At 38.2% G+C, this 12,384-nt stretch overlaps 1 protein-coding gene and 1 non-coding gene across 2 annotated transcripts in view; one reads left to right on the forward strand and one right to left on the reverse strand.

Annotated features, from left to right (window-relative positions):
* The window catches only part of LOC115262720 (protein stum), a 204,190-nt gene that overhangs the window by 9,741 nt on the left and 182,065 nt on the right, over positions 1–12,384 (reverse strand). The window lies entirely within an intron of this gene.
* LOC115262844 (U1 spliceosomal RNA) lies at positions 46–209 on the forward strand. The gene has a single exon (XR_003895480.1). It is a non-coding gene; the product is annotated as a U1 spliceosomal RNA (small nuclear RNA).

The raw sequence follows: 12,384 nt of genomic DNA on the forward strand, positions 1-12,384 counted from the left end.
CGCTTCGGCTGACACTGTCGTGGACGGGCGAGCGCTCGTCAAAGCATACTTACCTGGCACAGGGGTTACCGTGATCACGAAGGCGGTTCCCCCAGGGTGAGGCCCTTCCATTGCACTTCGGTTGGGTTGACCCCTGCGATTATCCCTCATGTGGATAACTCGTGTGTGTAATTTTTGGTAGCCGGGACGTGCGTGCGCGCACATCCCGATCCCTAATCATAAAATTGCGATCCATCTTCTGACATGAAGAACTGCTGATCAACCACAAACCGTTTGATCGTCTTGAAGAGCAGCGACAAAGTGTTGCCACATTTAAATCTGTATTTTACCTTTAAAAAATCTGTACAATCTGTATCACCATGTTTTGCCAAAAATCTTATATTTCGCGGAAAATCTGTAAGTTTCTAAAAAATCTGTATAATCTGTATCATTTCCAAAAATCTGTAATATTTTTATACAGAATTCTAACAAGAAAAGGTTACGATGGTGTCCCCCGGGGATTTCAACCGGACTATTTTTGTTGCATTCTACATGTGGAAATAAATCCAAAGTCTTTCGGGTGATGGGCCAGTGGTGTAGTCAGGAGGGGCACTCAAAGGGGCAAATTAGGCAAAATATAACGTTATTGAAAATGCTCAAACATCATCAAAATACAAATTTTAAAATGTATTGTAGTAGATACATGCAGAATATGTATCAATACATGATTTCGTAGTAAATTTAATTTACCATAGGCGTTTCCTATGTCCTATCTGCAATCAAGTGATGGAAAAAAAGTTCTAGCTGTATCTCACCAAAATACGCCCGGACGTCACTGTTCAAGCAGTTTGCGCAATGACAAAAGCGAACCAGCGTGAATGTAATTTACATTCACCGCGTGGAGAGTTGCCTTCACAGCTCGCTCACGACTCTGGTATACGTTTGCGACCCCAATGTTATTCGGCAAACTTTCAGATAAAACTACAAGGTTAAATTCATCCATACATTGTTTTTCGATAGCATGCTTCTGAACTGAGATAATAGCAAATGAATGTAAATCTTTGCAAATGAATGGTCGCACCTTGCTTAAATCTGATTCGTCACAATCTGATATCTGGCGCAAGGTGGGTGCCTTGCAAGGTCGGTATAAGATTCCAAAGTTCCACATTAAATCGAATGGTACACTCAGGCAAATAAACCTAAGATTATCATAAGGTCTAACTTATGAAATGACCTTTAAACAATTCATAACGGCTAGAACAATTTTCATAAGGTGGGTCTATGACGCGGAATCGTCTCACAGTTTGGCTTTTATACACATTTAGCAACACGATATTCTCAAGCGTCGATAGCCGCGTGGGTTGGGCACGAGCTCAATGATGTCGACGTTCATGGATCGATTCCAGTCTGCATCATTTTGTGATTGTTCTGCTCTTTTCGTAAGTTTATCTTATGTAATTAGGTCATAATAAGCATGTTCAATTTTCATAAGGTATTCTCATGGCATCCATACTTTACAGTTATGGCTAAATTTCATAAGATATTTTAATGAATTTCGGTAATTTACTTCGCTGAGTGTATAGTTACTGATCATCCAAACAAAATTGCGGAGATTTTGGCTGACCATTACTTAGCAGTTTCAAACACCACTCCATCAGACGACTAGCTGACCCGACGTGGCCAGCCTAGAGTCTGTATAATTAGAGTCTGGCGGACTGTCACTTTCGATCGGAGCCAATCGAGCATGACGTCACGGTGTAGCATTTATCGGTGAGGACACTATGACGTCATGCTCGATTGGCTCCGGTCGAAAGTGACAGTCCGCCAGACTCTAATTATAGGGACTCTAGGCCAGCCACGTTAGCTAGGAAAAGATTGTTTTTAAGGTTCCAGTCACACTTCTTCACTGCAACACTTTTTCACATAAACGTCTGTCGGTTCATAAAATACTGCCGAATCTACTGGTCGTATGCATTTATATAGTAGAAAGGAGAGTTATAGAGATTTCCAGAATGCTCAGCTATTTCTGTAAAATTCTCGAAAACATTCCAGAATCTCTCTCCAGAATGCTTCTCTCTTGAACGTTTATTAATCTCCAGAAAGTTCTCGAAATTTTATGTAATTTGATGTTCCAGAACATCTCAAAATGTCCTTTATTCTTTCTTGAATGATTATTAACTTTGAAAGTTTTCGAAATTAAAAAAAAGTGTAACAGAACAGGTGAGTGTAACTTTCATTCACCTCGTGGAGAGTTGCCTTCGCAGGTCCTTCACGACTTCGGTATGCGTGTGCGACCTCTACTCTATTCGGCAAAGTTCTAGACAAAACCACAAAGCAAAAGTCGTCCATACATCGTTTCTTGATTGCACGCTTCTGAGCTGAGAAAACAGCAAGTGAGTGTAACTCTTTGCAAGTGAGTGTTCCCATCCTTGCTTGAGAGGCTTGTTAATAGAAGGTTAGTGTATTATCTTGAAGACAGACGGTGTTTACACCCTAATCAATTTGCCTTCCGTGGAGGTCTAGGGACTGATGTATACTTTGCAGAATTGGAAGGGTTAATTGATAATCCACTAAAGGAAGGAAAGCATTGTGAGTTTCTGTCAATTGATATTTCTAAAGCTTTTGACACGGTAGATAGAAAAGCAGTTATCGATAGTTTTAAAAAGTTAAAGCTGCACAGATAAAAATAATGAGATTTACACGTCACGTAAACTTCATTTTAGTTATGTAAACTTAGTGTTATCATGGTTTACATGATATATCATGTAAATTTGTGTTACATGTCATGTAAACAATCACAGTCATGCTGAATTACATGACATATAATGGAAGTTTACATGATATTTCACGAACTTTACATGATATGTCATGTAAACTTCTGTGATATCCCACGCTCCAATTACGTGCATCATAAGTCATAGAATTTTACACTCTTTTTTCGATCTGTGTGGGAAGACGAATGTTCAGATATTTGGTAGATTTTTTAAATGATAGAACATTCAAGGTTAAAGTTGGTAACGCAGAATCAAATACTCGCAGCACATCGCGGGGAATTCCCCAAGGCTCTGTCATATCCGTTTCACTATTCCTGGTTAGCATGAACCCTATAGGGTATTCATATTTTCAAGGTTGTACCAAAAAATGTTAGGATATATTTTATTTATTTATTATAATAGAGTATAACAGCACAAGTGACCTCTTAATGGTTTTCAAAGTATATGCTATTATTGATTATAAATAAATGCCGATGTACTTTACTATTAATTGAAATATGAACTAACACTGTTTTTAAATGAATTATAGTTTCTCTCACACCTACACGCAGTGATGGAAAACAGTGAGGAATGCAGCTGAGTAGACACAAACGCAAAGCTATCCTACTCGTGAACAACAGAAGCCAGAATATATTCGCACTTCCTTCACTCGCGAGCTAACGAAGCTGGTCGCACTCGTGATTGATTCGCGAAGCAGCTCTGAACATTTTTCAATTTTGTGAAAAAACGAATTTACACGGCCGACAGATTAACTTTTCAGGAACAATAAAGCACAAAACACTATTATCTGATGCATAATTACTTGTTTTGATATTAAAATCGCTCCAAAATGCAATTCCCGCATCTCCACTTGTTCTTCGCGAATAAAAATTCATGAGTGTTTTTGTTTTTGTTTTGCTTCATACTCGTGAAGCAAGCGGGTGCGAATAAACTCACACACGGCTTACTCTCGGCACCGTGAGTAAACCGTTTGTTGCTTTTACACTCGCGAGTTGATTAACGATGAGAGTGTTTCCATCTCTGTTCCAGGCACTGATTGCACGATGCATATGAAAAGAAATTTTTTAGGTAGACTGGAGGGTCATTTAGAATTTTAAAGGTTTGTGTACAAACCCGAAGTTTTAGATGACTAGTGAAATTTACAACTAGTATAGCATTTGCGTACCCGGATATATGATCATATTTGCTTAGGTTAAAAACATATCTTGTTACTGTGTTGAAAGCTCGCTGAAGTTTTCTTAAATTCATTTTAGAGACTAGTGAATATAAGACATCCCCATAATCAAAAATCGGAACTATAAGGGATCTTGCCATAAGCAGACGTATATGCTGTGGAATGCTACTTCTTACAGCAACGAGAGAGTGAAGAGCTTTGTACACTTTATTACATACAGCGTTCACTTGGTCTTTCCAGCTCATTTTGCTATCCATAATTAATCCAAGATTTTTCACAGTAACTGAGTATTCAATTTTGTCACTGCCCACTTTTATTTTAGGAGCACACGTTATTCTTGTACGTTGATTACAGAAAATAATTGCTTGTGTTTTCTTCGAGTTCAATACCAACCCGTTGAGTATATATGTGTATGCGGATGACATTCTATTGATTTCTTAATGAACATACAGAAAATGTTTGCGACGTGGGACTACATACATACATACATTTATTTGTTCAACATTACATTTAAGACAAGACATAATCAACAATAGTACGCCACAATACACGGTTCGTGGCTGCCGCTCTCCATCCTCGGTCGCGCCCGATGCTCGCCAAGTCACGCTCCACCTGGTCCGCCCATCGTGCTCTCTGCGCTCCACGCCTTCTTGTGCCAACCGGATCAGTTGCAAACACCAGCTTTGCAGGGTTGTTGTCCGGCATTCTTGCAACATGCCCTGTCCACCGTATCCTTCCGGCTTTGGCCACCTTCTGGATGCTGGGTTCGCCGTAAAGTGCAGCGAGCTCGTGGTTCATCCTTCTCCGCCACACACCGTTCTCCTGCACACCGCCGAAGATCGTCCTTAGCATGCGTCGCTCGAAAACTCCGAGTGCTTGCAGGTCCTGCTCGAGCATGGTTCATGTCTCGTGCCCGTAGAGTATTACCGGTCTTATTAGCGTTTTGTACATGGTGCACCTCGAAAGTATCCCCGTCTATCGTAACATTACTACCCAGGTGGATCCGGTCGTTTTCGGTTCCGCCTACCAGCATGTACTTTGTTTTTGAGGCATTCCTCACCAGTCCGACATTTGCTGCTTCGCGTTTCAGGCAGGTGTACAGCTCTGCCACCGTTCCAAATGTTCTGGCAATAATGTCCATGTCGTCCGCAAAGCACACAAATTGTTCGGATTTTGTGAAAATCGTTCCCCGGCTGTTGAGCCCGGCTCGTCGCATCACAACTTCCAGAGCGATGTTGAAGAGTAGGCATGAGAGGCCATCACCTTGTCGCAGTCCCCGGCGAGATTCGAATGAACTAGATAGTTCACCCGAAACCCTTACGCAGTTTTGCACACCGTCCATCGTTGCTTTAATCAGTCTAGTCAGCTTCCCAGGAAAGCCGTTTTCGTCCATGATTCTCCATAGCTCTGCGCGGTCGATACTGTCGTATGCCGCTTTGAAGTCGATGAACAGGTGATGCGTTGGGACCTGGTATTCACGGCATTTCTGGAGGATTTGCCGTACGGTAAAGATCTGGTCCGTTGTCGACCGGCCGTCGATGAAGCCGGCTTGATAACTTCCCACGAACTCATTTGTTTTAGGTGACAGTCGACGAAAGATGATCTGGGATAGCACTTTATAGGCAGCATTCAAAATAGTGATCGCCCTGAAGTTCTCACATTCCAAATGGTCGCCTTTCTTGTGAATGGGGCAGATTACCCCTTCCTTCCACTCCTCCGGTAGCTGTTCGCTTTCCCAGATCCTGACTATAAGCCGATGCAGACAGGCAGTGGCGTAGCTAGGGATTTGGGGCCCGGTGCGGAAGCAAATTGGTAGGCCCCCCAGAAAATTACATAAATCTTTGCATTTAACTGTCGAATGATCGCACTGTTGCATTTTGTACAAAACGTTGAAAAAATCTCGCTTTTTGTACTAAGCATTCTAGTGATGCTGGCAGTGATGGCCAACGGAAGGTTAAACATTATCTATCTTATCTTATTTTCTGTATTCCTTTATGATTTTTTTCGGAAGCGAAAGATTTTTTTATAAGAATTATGCCGAAAAAGTTTTTTTTTATCTGTATTAACGAGGTTTTTAGCCCTAGGCTAGTTCATTTCGGGACCCACGATTTACTTCCCTTCCGAAGGAAGAACTCACAATTTGCGAGTTTGTCGGGAGTGGGATTCGATCCCAGGTCCTCGGCGTGATAGTCAAGTGTTCTAACTATCACACCAGATCCACTCCGCTAAAAAAGTTTTTAACAAATTATTTAGAAATTGCACAAAATAATCCTTTATAAACACTTTCAAAGATTGCTTTACCTTTTTCTTTGGGAAATCTTTCTTGGAGAATAATTTGTCTTCAAGAAAAAAGTTGCTAATGTAAGGATGTCATTCAGTATTCCTCTAAAAGCGCTCCTTCAGGAATGATATTATTATTAGCTTTATTAATGAGGCTTTCAGGCCCTTGGCTGGTTCACCTCAGACATTCAGCAATGTTTTCAAAAGTACTACAGAGTAATTCAAAAGATTCTTGCAAAGGCTTCATCGAGTATAGACATATTAGTTCAGGAATCTATCAATTATATCTCTGAGGATTTATCTAGAAGATCATCTAAAGAATTCTTGAAAAATTCCAAGAAAAATACTACAAAAAACCACCAATGATTCATTCAGTACCAGATATTCTTCCAAGAAATTACATCGCGATCCCCTCAGAGGATGAGAATCCCTTCTAGAATTTCCTTAAAAATTCTTCCGTTTCTTCCAGGGAATCCTCTAAATATTCCTTTGGTGATTCTCCACGAAAGTCAAATATTTCTCCATAAATTCTTCAAGCATTTCTCAATTATTCCCTCAAATAACTTTTTCAGATATTTCTACAATAATTAAACTTGTTATTTCCTCAACCATTCATAACTTTTCTTGGCGTCCTTTTTAAGATTTCTAAAGAATTATTCCCTAGGATTACTTCAGAAATCCCACCAAAGATTCCTTTTTCCAAAAGTATTCTTCAAGAAGTTTCTCTAAAGGTTTCAAGACTCCTTAGAAATTCTTCCAAAGAAAAATAATTCTAAGTTTCCATCACGCATCTCAGTCAGGAATTTCTCCAGAATTTGTGATTGATTCCTCCAGAATTATTACGTTATTTTTTATATTATCCGTGCTCACTTCTAACAGATATACAAAAATAAGAAGCAGAACAAAAAGCGCTCCATTCCTTTGTTTTGAGTGGTATGAAAATGGGAGCGTATATGCTTAAATAGTAAAAGAACAGATACCCAATCGTGTCAAAACAAATAACTTCTCCAGAAGTCTCTCAAAGGATTCCTCCTAAGACTATTTTACCACTTTCTGCAAATGTTCTTTAAGAATACCTAGGAGCAGCCTTTAAGTAATTAATGCAAGGCTAAGATTTCATAGAGGATGCTCATCGGGAATTTTTCAGGAATCGCTTCAAGAATTCATACGAGTATTTTTCCAATGAAATGCTCCAGAGGAGACATTGAATGTTTTGCTAGATTTTTTTTAGAAATTCCTTTAACCTTCCAGGACGGGTGCCATCATGCAACCGAAACTGCACCGCGATCGCGCTATATACGAAAAGCGAGGTTTTTTGGTAGTGTTGTACTTTTTACAACAGCGCACGCGCTGAAGGGTTAATAAGCCTATTCAAGGATTCATAAATTCCTCCAATGAATACTTAAGAAACTCAAATTAAAAAATATAAGAATTCTTTCAATTCTAACAGAAATTCCCTCAAGAAATTCTAATGGAATTTCTTCATACATTTTTAGGAAATTGTTTGTGATCTCTTCTGGTAATCATCTTAATTTTTTGGATTTTTTTTAAGTAATTCTCTTGAGATTTTTCTCGGTCGTTCCGTTGTAAATTCTTGGATTTTTTTTTACAAACAAGCTTTTAAAAGTTGTCACTTAAATTTACAAATGAATTGACTTATTAATTTTCAAAGTACCTATCGAATAAATTTCAACATTGAACTATTGAAAGAATTACAAATGTAATTGTCAGGTATATTTGCATAGGGACTGCTGGTGTAACTTTCAAAGAAATTTCTGAAATCCCGTGATAAATTTCCAAAGCAGTTGCCCAAAGAGTTTCAAAAAGTGATGTTGAAGAAATTTTCAAAAATAATAATCTAATTCAACTTCGAGTATTATTGCTGAGAAATTTCCAAAAGAGTTATCGAAGATTTCGAAGGAAGTGCCGAAATTGTTTTCAAAAATATTTGCAAAGAAAACCCCAATAATAATTTTATAGGAATTTTCGGATTAAAACCAATCAAAGCATTTCCCAATAATTTGCCAAAAAAAAAACTCCGTCAAAAGATATTCGATTTTTTTTTCAGGTAACTCAGAGAAAACTTGCCAAATAAATTACCAAAAAAAATGCCATGTAAATTACCCAATCAATTCCCGTAGGGATTGGCACAGAAGATTCCAGAAAAGTGTTGAAGTTGTTCCGAAAGTAATTACCAGAGGCTTTCTCAAACGCATTGTCAAAAAAAAATCAGTAAAAAGTTGCAGACGGAATTCCCAACGAAATTTCCGTTGAAATAAAAATCTGAAGAAGTTCGTAGAAATAAAAATCAGAAGCCATTTTTGTAGCATTGCCGAGAATTAGTTGAATAAGTTTCCAAAGGAATTGCCTAACAATAAATCAAAAGTGTCACCAAAGGAAATTTTCAGAGCAATTGCCGAATGGATTTCCAAATTAATGTTTAAAGATAATCCTTGATGAATTTGTACACGGGTTTCCAAATTAGTTACTGAAAAAAAATTAAAAAAAAAATGGAAATTCTAATTGCTCCAAGAAATTCTACTGGAATTCCTCAATGAATCATTTAGGAATTCTTCCAAGGTTTTTATTTGATATTTTTCTATTGATACCCTAAAGAATTTCTTTAGCGATAACACCAGCTTCGTCCGAATTTCCTTCACGAAACTTCTAAGGAAAGTTTCTAACGATTTCATCAAGCATTTTTTTTTTCATGTGCGGAGCTCCAAGAACTCTTTCTGGGATATCTTTTACAATTCATCTGGAAAATACTTCAAGGACTTCTTTCCAAATTCCTCCAAGATTTCCTGCGAAAGTTGCTACAGCGATTCCTTAGGAAATTCCTCCTTCATTTCTGAAGAAACTTCTTCAGTATTATGTAATCCCAAGAACTCCATAAAGAGTATATCCACAAACGATTCCCTTGGAGCTACCCCACATGTTTTCTTCAGCATTTTATAAAGAGGAATACTTTAGGAATTCCTTCAAGATTTTTTTTAGAAACTTCTTCAAGGGTTCATTTTGCACTGCCTCATATGATTTTGAAGCCCTTCCAAGGATTTCTTCAAGCATTTCTTTAGTCATACCTGCAGGGATTTCCTCAGAAATTTCTCTAATAATTGCTGTTGGAAATCATCCAAAGATTACTTAGGCATTGTTTTCAAGTCCTCTTTCACAATTCGGTCAAGAATCTAAGAAATTCCAGTAAAGATTTAATCTTTTCCCCAAGGATTTTTTTTTTCAAGTTACGAATAAAGATTAGTTTATGGATTTTTCAGTTTTTCTTCAGATAACCCTACAAGGATGAACATATTCATCCCCAAAGTATTCTTGCACAAATTTCCTCAGGGGATCTTGCAGAAATTCACCCAAGGCCCCCTGCAGAAATTCTTCCAAGGAAATATGTAGGAATTATTTTGAAGATTGTTTTTATTTATTTGCTCCAAAGAATTTGTAATTTTTCACTTATTCGGTAATAGTAGTTTTTGCAATTTCTCATCGTAATAGGCTGTTTTACCTCACACAAATCTGACAGGAAAAGGCCTAAGGTGTCAAAATTTTGATTATTATCGAACTTTCATGTACCTTGGATTTTTCTTCATAGAATGTTAGAATGTTGGCTATAATGTATATATGCAAAATTTGAAAATATTCTTTCGGGGAAAATTTGAGTTAGGTGAGTTTTTGGCTATTTTCCATACTAAAAATCAATAACTACTATTTTAGTCCAAAAAACGTCCCATACAAAATGTATGGAAAAATTTTCACCGATGAAATATTTTCTAGTAGTCCGATTATGACAATATAGCCCAAAACCTAATCATTTTCGAAGAAAAATCCGAGGTACATGAATGTTCGATAATAATCGAAATTTTGACACCGTGAGGCCTACTTTCCCACACTAAATTATCAGTGCTGTAACGGTTCATTGCGTACAACGTTCATTACAGTACTGATTTGCGTTGCGTAATGAACCATTACAGCACTGTTTTCAGTTTTGATCAACTTTTTGATGCTTTCTGGACGCAGTTTTGAAAAATTGTGACAACTGCACAGTATAACCTGCTATGTTCAGGCTTTCTTAAACATGGCTATGAACATCAGTGTGCAGTTTGATGTAAAAGTTTTGTTAAAAACTATCCTCAAGTGGTAATTTATGAAATTGCAAAAAACGTTGTACGCATCTCGGTGCAGAACTCGATTTTTATAGCACTCGTCGTACTTATTCAACTCGGAAAGCGTCGTTGGATAAGTGTACAACTCGTGCTGTAAAAATCTTCATTCTGCACCTTGTTGCGTAAACTACTATTACCCAACAAGGTGCAGAATGACGATTTTTGTCGTACATTTATCCAACGAGGCTTGCCGAGTTGGATAATCACGACGAGTGCTGTAAAAATCGAGTTCTGCACCGAGTTGCGTACAACGTTTTTTGCAAGTTCATAAATTACCACTTGAATAAAATTTTTCATCGAACTGCATACTGATGCTCATAGCCATGTTTAAGAAAATCTGATCATAGCAGGTTATACTGTGCAGCTGTCACAATTTTTCAAAACTGCATCCAGAAAGCATCGAGAAGTTGATCAAAACTGAAAACAGTGCTGTAATGGTTCATTACGCAACGCAAATCAGTGCTGTAATGAACCATTACAGCACTGTTAATTTGGTGTGGGAAAGTAGGCCTTTTCCTATCACATTTGCATGAGGTAAAACAGCCTATTACGATGAGAAATTGCACAAAAACCCTTCCAGAACATCATCAAATATACCTCCAATATCAACCCAATGATTCTTTCCTTACACATCTTGGAATTCATTCAGGCGGTTTTTCAAGGATTTTTTTTTCATTTCTACAAAAAATGCTACAGACATTTCTACAAGGATTCCTTCGGGAATTCATTCAAATTTCTTTAGAAAATCTTCCAAGAATCCATTCAGGTATGGCTCCAATCATGATCTCAATGATATTTTCCGTGAGGAACTCCTGCAAGATTCCTTCTCGAAGAAGTCTCTAAAATCATTCTTGGAGAGATTTCTTATGGTCCATCTAAAAGATTTCTAGAAGGGCTTCATGACATAATCCTTGAATGGCTTTATGACCGTTTCCAAAGAGGTATTTCTGAACGACTGCTTGAAGAAATTCCTACATAAAAAAATCTCAAAGGAATTCCTGAAGGATTTCTTGATAATTTTATGAAAAAAATCCTGAAAAAATGTTAGGAGGAGTCCTTTAGGAATCATTGTAAGTATTCGTACACCAATGCTTAGAAATTTTTTTTAAGCAATCCCTAAAAAATGTTCTGAAGTAAATCTTAGAGGAATTTTTGTAGAAGTCTTTGGAGTAACTGCCTGATAAATAGAAAAAGATATTCTTAATTTTGATAAATGGGCCCCTGAATTTCAGCTGCTATCTTAAGCTAAATCAACAGCTATGTTTGGTTCTGTGGTTAGGATGTCATGGATGTTTTCATAATGCTCATGAATTCTACTTCCATTTCGGTATTGAATGTCGTAAAATTCAATTTTGATCTCGAGCACATTTTTTATTGTATTTTGGGGCTCCTGCAGGTGCAAAGAGTAGTCATCAAACTAATATAAACAAAACTAACAAAACTACACGAATAAAGTGTGTACATTTTGAATTAATAGAACTTCAAAATAGCCATATGTGTTCCCCATTCCAAAATCTCTTGATAATAACAAAGAGGCCCCTATATAACTATCAGCAGATCGGCAAGTGTTGAGCTTATACTTATAGAAATCTTTCTCTAATCACAGAACTTTATTCAAACTGGGGCCCCGAATTCAGGGGACCTCCAAATCAGGGATGGTTCATAACACTAGACCTGTCCTGATTTGGAGGCCCCCTGAATTCAGGGGCCCGGTGCGGACCGCACCCTCCGCCCCCCCTTGCTACGCCACTGCAGACAGGTGGCCAACTTTTCTGGGCCCATCTTGATGAGTTCGGCTGCGATACCATCCTTACCAGCTGCTTTGTTGGTTTTGAGCTGATGAATGGCATCCTTAACTTCCCTCAGCGTGGGAGTTGGTTCATTTCCGTCCTCCGCTGCACTGGCGTCGTCGTTTCCTCCGTTGCCGTGGGCTCCCGTGCCTACGTTCTCCACGCCGTTCAGATTCTGATCGAAGTGCTGCTTCCACCTTTCGATCACTTCACGT

This window comes from Aedes albopictus, chromosome 3, assembly GCF_035046485.1.
Source record: "Aedes albopictus strain Foshan chromosome 3, AalbF5, whole genome shotgun sequence".
NCBI classification, from domain to species: Eukaryota; Metazoa; Arthropoda; class Insecta; order Diptera; family Culicidae; genus Aedes; species Aedes albopictus.